The sequence below is a fragment of the Zea mays genome, chromosome 7, assembly GCF_902167145.1.
Source record: "Zea mays cultivar B73 chromosome 7, Zm-B73-REFERENCE-NAM-5.0, whole genome shotgun sequence".
Lineage (NCBI taxonomy): Eukaryota > Viridiplantae > Streptophyta > Magnoliopsida > Poales > Poaceae > Zea > Zea mays.
In genome coordinates, this window is record NC_050102.1 from 138,982,839 (window position 1) to 138,997,281 (window position 14,443).

Here is a 14,443-nt window from a genome sequence, read left to right on the forward strand (position 1 = left end):
CATGTTCCCATTAACATAATGATCTTAACATGAATAGTAAAGAATAAAACAGATAATAAGAAGTATAACAATGAGTGATGAATATCTCTATACCCAATCCACATAAAGCAATAGCATGAACTACCCAAAACTTTAGTAGTAAAACCAGTGGTGAGACAAGGTATAAAGATAGTCAAAATCTAGGGTAACCTATTGGGTCCCAGCAAAATTAACCTATGCAGATCATTATGATTTAATAAGAACATGAATGGGTAAAAGAAGTGATCAAGGGCACAACTTGCCTTCAACGAGCTCCTGCTCAGCAGTCTCTACCAGCTGAACCTCAGATTTCACAGTGGCTTGCTCGTCTACTCGTGTCAACACAATACATACATAGCATAGCATAAATTAACATCACATCAAACATGCAAACAGAATATACAGTAATAAACTAAGCATTAAAATAAGATCATAGGAACTGGAGTCATTAAATTTGGAGGTATAGATTTTAAGTTATGGATTTTCTAATGTTTTATGTGCTTAATACAAGATTAAGTGCTAGATGAATCTTAATGAGTCTTTCATGTCAAAACAGAGACACTAATGGTTAGACAATATTATTATAAAAATTTAGGAACTGGAATGGACCAAATTGGAGTTCATATGAATTTTCTATAATTTAAACAAGTTCTAGCAATTATTTTTGTATTAAAATACATTTCTGATTTATTTTCTCTGGTTTTATAGTTCCCTGGAGTGGGCCTCAAATCCTAGAACACGCAGGGGTCCTAGCGCAAAGTGTCCCGAGACACAGCAAAACTAGGCCGTGGACTGCGGGTTTATTAATAGCTTTTTCAGGGGCTCTTTTACAAAATGTTCAAGGCGAAAGGGTATCGGATAGTATCGGCCGTCCGATTAGAAATCACGCGTCCAGATTAAATCAACAGACGCGCGAACCGGTACGCCATGGGATCCACACGATCTAAGATCAACTGTCACCATTTAATGAATACAGAGATAAGCGCCTATCATCCGATTCGAGATCGACGACCCGAACGAAGGGGGGATCACTGATCTAATCAGAACCGTTCGGCCGTAAATCAACGGCCATGGGTTCATCACCTCCACCACTAGCCACCCACGGCGGCGCTCTGCTCCCCAACAGTGGAGCCATTGCCGCCAACAGTGGCCATGCGCCACCGCCACCCCAAACTCCGATTGAACAGGGCAACATGCATGGTAGATGATGGCGAATATGGGTAACCGAGACTCACCGGTGATGGCGTGCCCAAGGGGTCGGTCTGCGGCAGTATGCGGTTCCGCGGTGGTCCTTCAACTGCGGCGAGGAATTCACCGGAGTTCCCTGTCTCCGCTGACGCGATTTTGCCGCAGCAGCAACCCACGCACCACGGTGACCCGTCTAGGCCCAACACGAGTCCCGCAGCGGCGATGTAGAGACGAGTCCTCGGCAGCGACGGCGAACCGGTGTTGCGGCGCTGCCAGGGAACAACGGGGAGGCTCGGGGCGGTGCTAGGTGATGGGATAGAGGAGGAGGTGCGGCGCGGAGTAGTTGAGGAGGAGACGGCCGATTCTTCTTATGCGCAGGGTTGGTCAGCAACGGAGCCCGAGATCTCCGGCGAGCTCCATCGCGAGACGGGCGCGATCCGCGCGGGGCTTGGGCACGACCCGTACTGACGCAGGGGCCCCGCCAGCCAGCGACCGAGCGAAGAATGAGGACGCGAGAGAAAAGCGGGGAAAGGACGGTCTCTTACACGCGGGTCCCGCATCACAGTGGTTAGCGCGCGCTTAAGCTGAATGACAGGTGGGGCCGTGGTGTCAGCGCCGTGTTACCGGGTGGGCTGCGCGAGTTCAGAGTTAGGTGGGCCGATTTCAGGAGATTGAGCCCACACGACCCCCCTTCTTTATTCTTTTTATTTTTCCTTTCTCCTTTTGAATTTCAAATTCAAATTTGAATCAAACTTTAAATGTGAACTCATATTCATTTTGAATGTATAAATTGAACCCAATAATATGGATGGTTTAACTATATTATATATATATTTTTTATATGTATATATATATTGTATAACCTTTTTCTTCCTCTATTCTAAACTCCAATTTGCAAATTAGGGTCAACTCTCCAAATTTGGATTTTAACCTATTTCTTTTTATATTATTTTTATATTGTCACAAAATATACACAAAATGGAAACCTCAGCATGATGCATGTATTATTTTTGGGTGTCCTTTGTTATTTATTTATTTGTTTTCATGTGATGTTCTCATGAAATGACAATGTAATACCCAATTTGTAGATATAATATAAAAGGAGAAAAGTTATTTTTCCTCTATCTATATGTGTGTGTTGTATCTGCTTACTATCACAAGTGAACACCTCGTTAAAAAAACAAAGGATTAATAAAAGCCATCAAATTGTGCATCATGCTGGAGTTTGATTGTTTGTGCATTTAATAATAAAGAAAATATTAATAAGGTTACATTAATGATGTGAATTAAGGATTAAAACCTAATTCAAATCTTGGAATTTGGAAATAAAAATGTAAAGAAAGAAATATTATTCAATATAAAATAATATTAAAAAATTGAATAACTTTACCACATGATGGTGAGAATAAATTGCATAGTTAACATGAACTTGAATTTGCACTTAAGTGGAATTCAAATTTGAGATTTAAATTTGAAAAAGATTAGAGAAGAGAAAAGAAAATAGAAAGAAAAGATAAAAAGAATAAAAATAAAAGCTTCATGGGCTGGCTTTCCTCTGCTCGGCCCAGTTGGTGGCTTGCTCGTGCGGCCCAACCTGACCACGATGTGGATATCGCCATTAACCCTGTGTGGCTGCATGTGGGTCCCTGCGGGCAGGCTCTTTTGCGCTGCTTCTCCGTTGTCTGGGTCGCCGCCGGGTTGCCGCACTTCCCCGAAATCGCCGCACCGGCCCTGATCTATGCGCGGGATTGTCGCAATCGGTCGTTGGGCACCTGTAGTCTTTCCTCCGAGCTATAAACGCGGGATTTCACCGGCCCCGTTCATTGACGCCAACCCAGTAGAGCCGACCCGTCGCCATGACCAGTGAGGAAAAAAAATTGAGCAGGGCCATCCGCACCTTGGGGAAGGGCTATAGGCTGGGCGCCGGTTGCTCCTCCTCCTATCCCACCTCTCTAGAGCTTCAGTGACTGGGCAGGGAGAGATGCACGCGGTCAGGAGCTCGGCGGGGACCACCGTCACGAGTTCATCGGTGGTGCTCCGTGGCCGGCGTGTTGTGGGTCGGCATCGCCGCAACGCCGTTACTGGTAAGAAGCCCTGGACCATCGCTGATCACCTGTGTAGTGTAATACATTAATGGCTAGCATAGGGGCCGGAATCTCTCATCGGAATTGGTGTTTCCGTCGCGGTGTCGCTGCGCGCCGTGGGCAGGGGGATTAGGGTCGATTCCCAGGGTGGATGGCGGTATGCATGGGCTTGATGTCTTCTCCGCACCCTGTTGCACGTATCGGGGTCAATGTTGTGCGCCTGGGTTGAGGAATCGCCTCGCCGGCGATGACGCTCACCGTCACTATCGCGCGGGTGTCGTCCTCTGTTGGGTGTTGTTGGCCGGGGGAGAGAAGAAGGTGTTTGGACCGTAGATCCAGTTATTGACGCTCGGGATAGATTCATAAGGTAACGATTAGGTTGATGCATTTGTAACCGTCGATCTTGGGTCTGGCGGGTGAGATATGATCTCGTGCTCCAACCCGCGGATCGATTGTGGCCGTTGGATCTTGATCCAATAGTCCATATAGCGTACCGGTTCGGATTGCCCCCAAGTCTAATCCGGGCCGTTCATTTGAGATCGGGCGGCCAGTAAACCTCGATACCTCTTCGGTGATCACATATTGCAGTTAGACCCTTAGGTTTTTAGAAAACAGAACCCGCGGTCCACGGTGGGGTTGGATTGAGTCTCGGGATTATTTGTTAAACAGCCCCTAGCGTTCCTGGTAAATGAGGCCCAGTCCAGTAGTGAATTAAATGGATTAAATGAAATAGAAATTGGACTTTTAATATGAAAATAAACCCTAGAACTTGTTTATTTCATAGAAAATGCATATGAACTCCAAATCACTCCATTCCAGTTGCAAAAATTTGGTAATATTATTCTCTTTCACTTAGAGTATCTGTTTTTTTACATGAAAACAGTAAGGAATTTAATTCCTCACTTAATCCATTTTAAATACATAAAATCTTTGAAAATTCATAACTTAAATTCTATAACTCCAAAAATTATGATTCCTGTTCCTAGGATTTTATTTTAATGTGTAGATTATTACTGTGTATTTTGTATATATGTTTGGTGTAATGTTAATTTTCCTATATACTGTGCTTGTTTGTATTGTGGCGAGTAGAAGAGCACGTGACTGAGGATCCTGGTGAGCAGCAGATTGAAGTAGCTGAGCAGGAACTCATTGAAGGCAAGTTGTGCCCTTGACCACTTTTTTACCCAATAATGTTCTTTAATATCACTTATCCATGCATAGGTTAATTTTGATGGGACCCAATAGGTCACCCTAGATTGTTTATCTCATTACCTTGTTTACCCCTGAATCACTTGGGTAGTTTGCTATTGCTTTATATGGTTTTGGGATAATCATTTATTACCTCTATGTTCCAATTCTTTTTGTTATTCTATTTATGTTCATGTTGAGATCATTAATATTAATTGGAACATAGAGCTTAACTTGAGAACCACGTGCCACCACAAGGGTTTAATGGGACGCCCTTGGCTGACTAATTAGGAAAGCTAGTGGAAGACTACCTTACCCGAGAGGGGCAAGGGCAGTAGGGGAGTGGTCAGTGTAGGGAGGTCCCTGGTTGATTTTGCTGCGATGGCGGTCAGCCAGGAACCCTGCATTGGAACTTCCTATAAACTGTAGCGGGTTTTCGGAAGCTAGTGGAACTTTGTAAAGGCCTCGTAGTGTTGCCCTGCCGCGCTTCCTAGGTAGAGGTGTATGGGATTCGCGACCCCTTGGCAGATGGGTAGCATGACTTGTGGGTAAAGGGTACAACCTCTGCAGAGTGTAAAACTGGTATACTAGCCGAGCTCACGGTCATGAGCAGCTCAGGACTCTCTGATGTTTAAATTATGGAACTTAAATTCAATTTGGTCATTTGCATTGCATGGGCTTATTATTAATTTGTTCCATTACTTTATTTAAGGTTTGGTATTTACTTACACTTAGTAATTGCTAATAAAATTTTGACCAACATTAAAAGCAATGCTCAGCTTTAACCATTCTTTTTTTAAGCCTTACACTCCATGAGCTCCCACCTTTGGTGAGTTCATGTCACATTATTCCCCACAACTTGTTGAGCGATGATCATGTGTGAGCTCACCCTTGCTGTCTCACACCCCCCCCCACAGGAGAAGAGCAGGTGGTTCAGGAGGAGCCACAAAGCGAGGAGTATGATCTGATCTAGGTGGCGTTTCTCAGTTGACATTGGCGCCAACGATCCTTAGTTCGTTTTATGTTTATTCTTTTATTTTGTAATAAGTCTTCCGCTATGTAATAAATACTCTGATGTTTTATGACATTTGTCTCTATACACTCTGTTATTATATATGTTGTCTTCTTGGCGCATGTATGAGATGCACCTGGCTTTGTTCCTTAAAGCCGGGTGTGACAGAAGTGGTATCAGAGGAAATGTTGACTGTAGGTCGAAACCTAGATAGAAATGGACAAAACCCTTATCTACTTACCCTACTCTGACTCATTCTATACTCATCTCATCTTGATCTTGTCTCACCTTTTGCTATTCTACTCTGATCATTCTTATCTTTTCTACTCTAAGACAAGATGGATTTCGCACCTTGGAATCCTACCACTATGATCTTTTTAAGAGATAGGGAACCCAAGACAAAAATTAAAACTATTTTCTTTAAAAATGTTGTTTGATTGTTCTGATGTTAAATGTTTGATTTGCTTCTTTGATTGATTGATATATTATATATGGACATCTTAGCATGTACCACCATAAGGTAATGTATTAGCTTTAGTGGGTGACACACTAATCTACTTAGCTAATAAATCCCCCGTAGTAACATTACTCGTAATTACATGCCTTGTCTACAATTCTTTCTTTCTTACCCTGTATTTCTAACCCAGATGGACTACCCCTATAGTGTTAGAAGAGAGCACTATAGACATGATCCTTGGTATATCATGGTTAAGAAAGGCAAATGCAGTAAATACACTATGCTAAGGGAACCGTAGATCACCAGTTCCAAGGAAGAAAGATTTGAAGTTGAAATGGTAGTAACTACCACCATCAGATTAGCGGCATTCCTAGTAGATGAGAAGTTTGTTGGTGACAACATCTGGGTGGTTAGAGATTTTCCGGATGTCTTTCCAGAGGAGTTACCAGGAATGCCACCAGATAGGGAAGTTGAGTTTGTCATTAATCTCTTACCTGAGACTGCACCTAATTCTAAACGGCCATACATGATGTCTGTAGAAGAGTTAAAGGGACTGAAGAAGCAGTTAACTGAGTTACAAGAGGCTGGGTACATTTGTCTGAATTCTTCACCTTGTGGAGCGCCGATTCTAATTGTACAGAAGAAAGAAGGATCGCAAGGGATATACGTGGATTATAGATCTCTCAACGATGTTACCGTGAAGAACAAGTATCCGTTACCTCGTGTTGAGGATTTATTTGATCAGATGAGAGGTGCTAGAGTATTCTTGAAGATTGATCTCCGATCGGAATACCATCAAATGAAGATTAGGTCATCAGATATTCCCAAGACAGATTTCTCGACTCGATATGGATTATATGAGTTCACCGTTATGTCATTTGGACTAACTAATGCACCAACTATTTTATGGATCTAAAGAATAAGGTGTTCATGATCTGGACATATTCGTCGTGGTTTTCATCGACGATATTCTTATCTATTGTAAGAGTGATAGCGATCATGAGGAACATCTGAGATTGGTGCTACAGAAGCTACGAGATAACCAGCTATATGCCAAGTTTAGCAAGTGCGAGTTTTGGATTGACAAGGTGCCATTCCTTGGTCATATTATTTCTAATGGAGGAATAGCAGTGGATCCTGCTAAAGTGAAGGAGATAATGGAGTGGAGAGTGCCCACTACAGTTACTGAGATTCGGAGTTTCTTGGGACTCGCAGGATATTATCGGAGATTTATTGAAGGGTTCTCTAGAATTGCTAAGCCTATGACATCGCTTTTGGAGAAAGGAAGAGAATTTAAGTGGGACGAGAAGTGCCAAGATAGCTTTGGTCAACTAAAGAAGAGGTTAATGTCACCACCAGTGTTGGTTATGCCGGATCTACAGAAAGGATTTGACATTTATTGTGATGCATGTGGCCAAGGCTTAAGATGTGTGCTCATGCAAGAAGGACATGTGACCGACTACGCGTCTCGACAGTTGCGGAAACAAGAGTTGAACTACCCCACGCATGACTTGGAACTGACATCCGTTGTGCATACGCTTAAGGTTTGGAGACATTATATTATGAGAAACAAGTGTCAAGTATATACGGATCATAAGAGTTTGAAGTATATATTCACTCAGAAGGATCTCAACCTTAGGCAACGCCGTTGGTTGGAGCTTATTAAGGATTATGATTTGGAGATTCACTATCACCCGGGCAAGGCAAATTTGGTTGCAGATGCCTTGAGTCGCAAGGAGCATGTTCATTCAGCTATTGTTGCCCAGCTACCCGACGAGATTGTTGAGGATTTCAGGAGACTTAACCTGGGGATAGTTGCTCATACTGAAGGTCGAGTTCCGAAATTTACCGGAGATGAGCAGGGCACTGTATGGTTCAAGGACAGGATGTGTGTTCCTGATATTAAAAGCCTTCGAGAGACTATTTTAAAGGAGGCCCATGATTCAGATTATTCTATTCATCCTGGTAGTACCAAGATGTATCAGGATTTGAAACGGAAGTATTGGTGGTATGGATTGAAAAGAGATGTAGCTGCATATGTGGCTATGTGCGATGTATGTCAAAGAGTTAAGGCTGAACACCAGAGGCCAGCTGGACTACTGCATCCACTGAAGATACCCGAGTGGAAATGGGAAGAGATTGGTATGGATTTTATTACTAGATTGCCTCGCACCCAGAAAGGATATGATGCTATATGGGTGATTGTGGATAGATTGACTAAAGTGGCTCACTTCATTCCTGTGAAGACTACTTATAAAGGTTCTCAGCTAGCAGAGTTATATATGGCTCGGATTGTGTGTTTACATGGAGTACCAAAGAAGATCGTGTCTGATCGAGGTTCACAGTTTACCTCAAGATTTTGGAGAAGCTTTCATGAGAACATGAGTACAAAGTTGAATTTCAGTACGGCATATCACCCTCAGACTGATGGACAGACTGAGAGGACTAATCAAGAATTGGCGGACATGTTGAGAGCTTGTGCCCTTCAGCATGGAGGACGTTGGGATAAGAGCCTACCATATGCTGAGTTTTCATATAATAATAGTTATGAGGCCAGTATGAAGATGTCACCTTTTGAGGCTTTATATGGAAGCAAGTGCAGGACTCCTCTATATTGGGATCAGACTGGAAAAGACAGTTCTTTAGACCTGAACTAATTCAAGAAGCAGAAGAACAAGTCCGTATAATTCGAGAGAATTTGAGGGTAGCTCAAACCAGACAAAAGAGCTATGCTGATAATAGAAGAAGACCCCTGGAATTTGAGGAAGGAGATTATGTGTACCTCAAGGTGTCACCACTTCGTGGAATGAGGAGATTCAAAGTTAAGGGCAAATTGTCCCCTCGCTATATTGGACCATTCTTGATCTTTAGGCGAGTTGGGGAGATGGCATACCAACTCGAGTTATCTGCTACTCTATCGGATGTGCATAATGTGTTCCATGTATCTCAACTGAAGAAGTGTCTTCGTGTTCCCGAGGAACAGTTACCAATGGAAGAGCTTAGTGTTCAGGGTGATTTAACTTACACGGAATACCCAATCAAGATTTTGGATACTTTGACTCGAGTTACAAGAAATAAGGTGATAAAGATGTGCAAAATGCAATGGAGTCACCATGGCGAAGATGAAGCGACTTGGGAAAGAGAAGAAGAGCTTCGCATAGATTTTCCCCATTTTTTTTCCTCGTTCCTCCTGAATCTCGAGGACGAGATTATTTTTAAGGGGGGTAGGATTTGTAATACCCAATTTGTAGATATAATATAAAAGGAGAAAAGTTATTTTTCCTCTATCTATATGTGTGTGTTGTATCTGCTTACTATCACAAGTGAACACCTCGTTAAAAAAACAAAGGATTAATAAAAGCCATCAAATTGTGCATCATGCTGGAGTTTAATTGTTTGTGCATTTAATAATAAAGAAAATATTAATAAGGTTACATTAATGATGTGAATTAAGGATTAAAACCTAATTCAAATCTTGGAATTTGGAAATAAAAATGTAAAGAAAGAAATATTATTCAATATAAAATAATATTAAAAAATTGAATAACTTTACCACATGATGGTGAGAATAAATTGCATAGTTAACATGAACTTGAATTTGCACTTAAGTGGAATTCAAATTTGAGATTTAAATTTGAAAAAGATTAGAGAAGAGAAAAGAAAATAGAAAGAAAAGATAAAAAGAATAAAAATAAAAGCTTCATGGGCTGGCTTTCCTCTGCTCGGCCCAGTTGGTGGCTTGCTCGTGCGGCCCAACCTGACCACGATGTGGATATCGCCATTAACCCTGTGTGGCTGCATGTGGGTCCCTGCGGGCAGGCTCTTTTGCGCTGCTTCTCCGTTGTCTGGGTCGCCGCCGGGTTGCCGCACTTCCCCGAAATCGCCGCACCGGCCCTGATCTATGCGCGGGATTGTCGCAATCGGTCGTTGGGCACCTGTAGTCTTTCCTCCGAGCTATAAACGCGGGATTTCACCGGCCCCGTTCATTGACGCCAACCCAGTAGAGCCGACCCGTCGCCATGACCAGTGAGGAAAAAAAATTGAGCAGGGCCATCCGCACCTTGGGGAAGGGCTATAGGCTGGGCGCCGGTTGCTCCTCCTCCTATCCCACCTCTCTAGAGCTTCAGTGACTGGGCAGGGAGAGATGCACGCGGTCAGGAGCTCGGCGGGGACCACCGTCACGAGTTCATCGGTGGTGCTCCGTGGCCGGCGTGTTGTGGGTCGGCATCGCCGCAACGCCGTTACTGGTAAGAAGCCCTGGACCATCGCTGATCACCTGTGTAGTGTAATACATTAATGGCTAGCATAGGGGCCGGAATCTCTCATCGGAATTGGTGTTTCCGTCGCGGTGTCGCTGCGCGCCGTGGGCAGGGGGATTAGGGTCGATTCCCAGGGTGGATGGCGGTATGCATGGGCTTGATGTCTTCTCCGCACCCTGTTGCACGTATCGGGGTCAATGTTGTGCGCCTGGGTTGAGGAATCGCCTCGCCGGCGATGACGCTCACCGTCACTATCGCGCGGGTGTCGTCCTCTGTTGGGTGTTGTTGGCCGGGGGAGAGAAGAAGGTGTTTGGACCGTAGATCCAGTTATTGACGCTCGGGATAGATTCATAAGGTAACGATTAGGTTGATGCATTTGTAACCGTCGATCTTGGGTCTGGCGGGTGAGATATGATCTCGTGCTCCAACCCGCGGATCGATTGTGGCCGTTGGATCTTGATCCAATAGTCCATATAGCGTACCGGTTCGGATTGCCCCCAAGTCTAATCCGGGCCGTTCATTTGAGATCGGGCGGCCAGTAAACCTCGATACCTCTTCGGTGATCACATATTGCAGTTAGACCCTTAGGTTTTTAGAAAACAGAACCCGCGGTCCACGGTGGGGTTGGATTGAGTCTCGGGATTATTTGTTAAACAGCCCCTAGCGTTCCTGGTAAATGAGGCCCAGTCCAGTAGTGAATTAAATGGATTAAATGAAATAGAAATTGGACTTTTAATATGAAAATAAACCCTAGAACTTGTTTATTTCATAGAAAATGCATATGAACTCCAAATCACTCCATTCCAGTTGCAAAAATTTGGTAATATTATTCTCTTTCACTTAGAGTATCTGTTTTTTTACATGAAAACAGTAAGGAATTTAATTCCTCACTTAATCCATTTTAAATACATAAAATCTTTGAAAATTCATAACTTAAATTCTATAACTCCAAAAATTATGATTCCTGTTCCTAGGATTTTATTTTAATGTGTAGATTATTACTGTGTATTTTGTATATATGTTTGGTGTAATGTTAATTTTCCTATATACTGTGCTTGTTTGTATTGTGGCGAGTAGAAGAGCACGTGACTGAGGATCCTGGTGAGCAGCAGATTGAAGTAGCTGAGCAGGAACTCATTGAAGGCAAGTTGTGCCCTTGACCACTTTTTTACCCAATAATGTTCTTTAATATCACTTATCCATGCATAGGTTAATTTTGATGGGACCCAATAGGTCACCCTAGATTGTTTATCTCATTACCTTGTTTACCCCTGAATCACTTGGGTAGTTTGCTATTGCTTTATATGGTTTTGGGATAATCATTTATTACCTCTATGTTCCAATTCTTTTTGTTATTCTATTTATGTTCATGTTGAGATCATTAATATTAATTGGAACATAGAGCTTAACTTGAGAACCACGTGCCACCACAAGGGTTTAATGGGACGCCCTTGGCTGACTAATTAGGAAAGCTAGTGGAAGACTACCTTACCCGAGAGGGGCAAGGGCAGTAGGGGAGTGGTCAGTGTAGGGAGGTCCCTGGTTGATTTTGCTGCGATGGCGGTCAGCCAGGAACCCTGCATTGGAACTTCCTATAAACTGTAGCGGGTTTTCGGAAGCTAGTGGAACTTTGTAAAGGCCTCGTAGTGTTGCCCTGCCGCGCTTCCTAGGTAGAGGTGTATGGGATTCGCGACCCCTTGGCAGATGGGTAGCATGACTTGTGGGTAAAGGGTACAACCTCTGCAGAGTGTAAAACTGGTATACTAGCCGAGCTCACGGTCATGAGCAGCTCAGGACTCTCTGATGTTTAAATTATGGAACTTAAATTCAATTTGGTCATTTGCATTGCATGGGCTTATTATTAATTTGTTCCATTACTTTATTTAAGGTTTGGTATTTACTTACACTTAGTAATTGCTAATAAAATTTTGACCAACATTAAAAGCAATGCTCAGCTTTAACCATTCTTTTTTTAAGCCTTACACTCCATGAGCTCCCACCTTTGGTGAGTTCATGTCACATTATTCCCCACAACTTGTTGAGCGATGATCATGTGTGAGCTCACCCTTGCTGTCTCACACCCCCCCCCACAGGAGAAGAGCAGGTGGTTCAGGAGGAGCCACAAAGCGAGGAGTATGATCTGATCTAGGTGGCGTTTCTCAGTTGACATTGGCGCCAACGATCCTTAGTTCGTTTTATGTTTATTCTTTTATTTTGTAATAAGTCTTCCGCTATGTAATAAATACTCTGATGTTTTATGACATTTGTCTCTATACACTCTGTTATTATATATGTTGTCTTCTTGGCGCATGTATGAGATGCACCTGGCTTTGTTCCTTAAAGCCGGGTGTGACAGAAGTGGTATCAGAGGAAATGTTGACTGTAGGTCGAAACCTAGATAGAAATGGACAAAACCCTTATCTACTTACCCTACTCTGACTCATTCTATACTCATCTCATCTTGATCTTGTCTCACCTTTTGCTATTCTACTCTGATCATTCTTATCTTTTCTACTCTAAGACAAGATGGATTTCGCACCTTGGAATCCTACCACTATGATCTTTTTAAGAGATAGGGAACCCAAGACAAAAATTAAAACTATTTTCTTTAAAAATGTTGTTTGATTGTTCTGATGTTAAATGTTTGATTTGCTTCTTTGATTGATTGATATATTATATATGGACATCTTAGCATGTACCACCATAAGGTAATGTATTAGCTTTAGTGGGTGACACACTAATCTACTTAGCTAATAAATCCCCCGTAGTAACATTACTCGTAATTACATGCCTTGTCTACAATTCTTTCTTTCTTACCCTGTATTTCTAACCCAGATGGACTACCCCTATAGTGTTAGAAGAGAGCACTATAGACATGATCCTTGGTATATCATGGTTAAGAAAGGCAAATGCAGTAAATACACTATGCTAAGGGAACCGTAGATCACCAGTTCCAAGGAAGAAAGATTTGAAGTTGAAATGGTAGTAACTACCACCATCAGATTAGCGGCATTCCTAGTAGATGAGAAGTTTGTTGGTGACAACATCCGGGTGGTTAGAGATTTTCCGGATGTCTTTCCAGAGGAGTTACCAGGAATGCCACCAGATAGGGAAGTTGAGTTTGTCATTAATCTCTTACCTGAGACTGCACCTAATTCTAAACGGCCATACATGATGTCTGTAGAAGAGTTAAAGGGACTGAAGAAGCAGTTAACTGAGTTACAAGAGGCTGGGTACATTTGTCTGAATTCTTCACCTTGTGGAGCGCCGATTCTAATTGTACAGAAGAAAGAAGGATCGCAAGGGATATACGTGGATTATAGATCTCTCAACGATGTTACCGTGAAGAACAAGTATCCGTTACCTCGTGTTGAGGATTTATTTGATCAGATGAGAGGTGCTAGAGTATTCTTGAAGATTGATCTCCGATCGGAATACCATCAAATGAAGATTAGGTCATCAGATATTCCCAAGACAGATTTCTCGACTCGATATGGATTATATGAGTTCACCGTTATGTCATTTGGACTAACTAATGCACCAACTATTTTATGGATCTAAAGAATAAGGTGTTCATGATCTGGACATATTCGTCGTGGTTTTCATCGACGATATTCTTATCTATTGTAAGAGTGATAGCGATCATGAGGAACATCTGAGATTGGTGCTACAGAAGCTACGAGATAACCAGCTATATGCCAAGTTTAGCAAGTGCGAGTTTTGGATTGACAAGGTGCCATTCCTTGGTCATATTATTTCTAATGGAGGAATAGCAGTGGATCCTGCTAAAGTGAAGGAGATAATGGAGTGGAGAGTGCCCACTACAGTTACTGAGATTCGGAGTTTCTTGGGACTCGCAGGATATTATCGGAGATTTATTGAAGGGTTCTCTAGAATTGCTAAGCCTATGACATCGCTTTTGGAGAAAGGAAGAGAATTTAAGTGGGACGAGAAGTGCCAAGATAGCTTTGGTCAACTAAAGAAGAGGTTAATGTCACCACCAGTGTTGGTTATGCCGGATCTACAGAAAGGATTTGACATTTATTGTGATGCATGTGGCCAAGGCTTAAGATGTGTGCTCATGCAAGAAGGACATGTGACCGACTACGCGTCTCGACAGTTGCGGAAACAAGAGTTGAACTACCCCACGCATGACTTGGAACTGACATCCGTTGTGCATACGCTTAAGGTTTGGAGACATTATATTATGAGAAACAAGTGTCAAGTATATACGGAT